The sequence below is a fragment of the Pimephales promelas genome, chromosome 2 (assembly GCF_988280905.1).
Source record: "Pimephales promelas chromosome 2, fPimPro1.hap1.1, whole genome shotgun sequence".
In the NCBI taxonomy this organism is placed as follows: Eukaryota; Metazoa; Chordata; class Actinopteri; order Cypriniformes; family Leuciscidae; genus Pimephales; species Pimephales promelas.
The window spans coordinates 35255474-35259211 of record NC_142770.1 but is presented as its reverse complement, the minus strand read 5'-3'; positions in this window follow the sequence as shown (position 1 = coordinate 35259211).

The window sequence follows — 3738 nt, the reverse complement described above, 5'->3', positions numbered from 1 at the left end:
GATTAATATCAGAAGTAAATTATAAGTCGTCAACCAGGTCATTCAAAAAAGTCACCAGTTCTCGAGCTTCCTCATAATCTCCCAAAAAAATACAAAAACTATCATTAGAGATTATCTTTAAGGGAAACCAGTTAAGCGCTCTTTGATAACGTGATGATTACGTCCCTGCAGATCATCTGACCATCATCGCCCAACCTCGGTCTCTTGGTTTGTGATAGTGGCAGCTATTGTGAAACTCACCTTCGTCATGTACTGAGTGTGGATGGCATCGTCCTGAAGAATCACAGGGTCAAATGATATCTCATCTGGTGACAAGAGCATAGTAACTTAAAAACTCGAATGATATCTTTACCCCCTGATAATGTATTGCGGATATACATTCAAACATTTAAAGGCTAAGAGTATGAGCCATGAGTAAACTGGACAGATATCTGTGAAAAATAACTTGTGTGCCTAAAGTTGTCGACCCCCTGAATTCAGCATTTAAAAGTAAAAAGAATTTCAGTATTTATCAGTAAAAAAAAATACATATAAATAAATGATTAACTTATTGTTGGACAGTATGGTGTCTGTCTCATGGACCAACATAATTAAAAACACACCTAGAGAAAAATAAATACCGGTCAAAAGTTTTAGATCGTAAGATTTTTTATGTTTTTTAAAAGAAGTCTCTTCTGCTCACCAAGGCTGCAATTATTTGATTAAAAAAAACATGATCCTTCAGAAATTATTATAATATGATGCTCAAGAAACATTTATGATTATTATCCATGTTGAAAACAGGTTTTTTTTTACATTTTTATTTCAGGATTATTTGATGAATAGAAAGTTCAAAAGAACAGAATTGATCTGAAATGGGAAGCTTTTGTAACATTAATCTCTACATAACAGTCACTAATTCAAAAGTTTGGGGTCAGTAAGAATTTATTTTTTTATTTTTGGGGGAAAGAAATTAGAAAATACTTTTATTCATCAAGGATGAGTTAAATTGATCAAAAGTTACAGTAAAGACATTTATTATGTTAGAAAAGATTATATTTTAAATAAATTCTGTCCTTTTGAACTTTCTATTCATCATAGATTTTGGGGAAAAAATGGTACACAACTGTTTTCAACATTGAAAATAATAATTTATGTTTTTTGAGCATAAAATCAGCATATTAGAATGATTTCTGAAGGTAATCAGCAACAGTAATGATGTTGAAAATTCAGCTTTCAAAATACATTTTAAAATATATTAAAATAGAAAACAGTCATTTTAAATTGTCATAATATTTCACAATATTACTGTTTGTCATTTCTTTTCTTCATCAAATAAAGCAGCCTTGGTGAGCAGAAGAGACTTCATTTAAAAACATAAAAAAATCTTACTGATCTAAAACTTTTGACCGGTAGTGTATATACCAATGACCATGATATTGTCACGGGGGCGGAAGAAGGATGACGGAGAAGCAGGTAGAAAAATACTTTCTTTAATCTAGCGAAACTCAGGAACAGGTAACAGGTGCGACAGCGTGTTGAACACAAACAATAGCGGACAAAGAAGTGAAGACAGGCAGGAACTTAAATACACAGTGAAGGTGATTACAAAATTACAGGCAGTTGTGCGGGAGGTGATGAGTGTCCATGGCAACAGATAAGGGCGGAGAACTCAGACGAGGGGCACACGTGGCAAATCAAAACACACAGACAGTCCAAGGATGGTGACAGATATCCTGTTATCATTATAACGATGACCGTTATAACATTATATTTGCCAGATATTATTTAGCCTACAGGCTTCTCAAGGACAATATCACTGAAAAAAATGGGGTTAATGAATTTAAAGTGAGAGACTTCATTCAAAATCATAAATCCTACAGACCCACAACTATTGAACAGTATGTTTGAGGTTTTGCTGACTAGTCGAGTTTGTCGAGGTTGTCTTGGACCGCAGGGGGTGCAGCAGGACATCAGCATGATGATCTTCAAGAAAATAACATGCAATGTGTCACAGAGCCAACAATGTTACAAAGGATTTACAATAGAACAAAGGGTTTATTACAAGGAAGCAAGCTAAAGATGAAATGCAGAAAAGATAAAGAATATAAATATATAAAACCTTAAGGTAATCTTTGTAAGTGACGTCATTAACAGTAACGTTACAGTGAATTCTTTCAGGTTAAATTATTTAGCTTACTTATAATAACCCATTGACAAATTACCAGCAAAACAAAACTATCAAAAACTGTAAGATGTGGTTAAAACCCCAAACTTATGTAAAAGAAGAGCTAACGTTAACTTAACTTAACTTAACTTTACCTATTCTGAAAACGGTTGAGATGCTAACAGACTTTTTCAAAGACAAAAAAACATTTCTAAATATTCAACAGAAGCGTATCAATTATACGTAAGAAAGGTGTCAGGAACGTTTGTATGTATTATTTGTGTGATTTTGTTTACTAAACTTACCTGAAAGAAGCGAAAACAACAGCGAGAGACGCTAGTTTTGCTGTTTGTCAGTTGAAGAGGTTTCCTTGTTTCCATCTGCTCGCGTGCGCTCCTGTCTTTGAATCGGACAGCTTTGAATGCGACTCGCACGCGCATTGAAACCATAGAACAATTCAAAAGGCACGCAACATTTAAATAAACTTCTAGAATTACAACATGTAACAATTTAAAATATCATTAATTTTAAATCATGAATTTAAAAATCATTGTGTAGTTCTATGACCCATGTATTTGTATTTATTTTTTTACATTAAACGAGAATATGAAAGCACGAAACACTTCTGCACAGCTGCACTACATCCTGAACTTCAGCCTTCAGCTCTTTTGTTTCCTGTCTGCCGTTATTGGACAATCCAGGTTTGGATTAATCAGTTTGTCACTACTATCATTACATATAGAGAAACTAACTTACATTATATATATATATATATATATATATATATATATATATTTATTAACAAAGGAGCAATACTATATATTGTATATATATATATATATATATATATATATATATATATATATATATATATATATAATGTAAGTTAGTTTCTCTATATGTAATGATAGTAGTGTGTATATATGAACTGTGAGTAAAAAGAAAAAAAAAGAGGCAAAACATAATGCTATACGATATTAATATGCATAAATTGTGATACGTACAAAAGTGTACGTCGGTGGATTTGTTCATACGTAAATAAATTACGTTTTTGTGCTGACAATACGTAAATATTTTACGTTTTAGTACTGTAAATACGTCAGTATACGTTTCTGCGCATATAAAACGTAATTATATATACGTATGATAGAACGACACTTTATGTACAGATACATGTATTATTACATGTACATACGTATTCTCATGAGAACATTTCACCCTCATAAAAACGTGTGCACACGCGTGAAGGTCTTGATGTGGACCAACGATTGGGCAGATATTAATTATTTGAAAAAAAGAAGCGGGATCGGCAAAATGGTTCATCACAGTTCCTCCACCGATCTCCGGAGTTGTGCATGAATTGGAGTGGCTGTACATTCATCCCGCCGATGGTTTACCCACCGAGGCTTTTTTGGTGTGCAGGGGGAAATCCCCTCCCGATACTTTGCCGCTGGTGCCATCCAATGGCCAACGTTGGCAAGACTGAACGTGCTGTGTAATAGTTTTTCAAGTTCACACAGGTAATCTTTCTCTCAAAATCGTTCAATACCGTTTATGCATCAGTAAGTCAAGCCAGTGCATAAAATATCAAT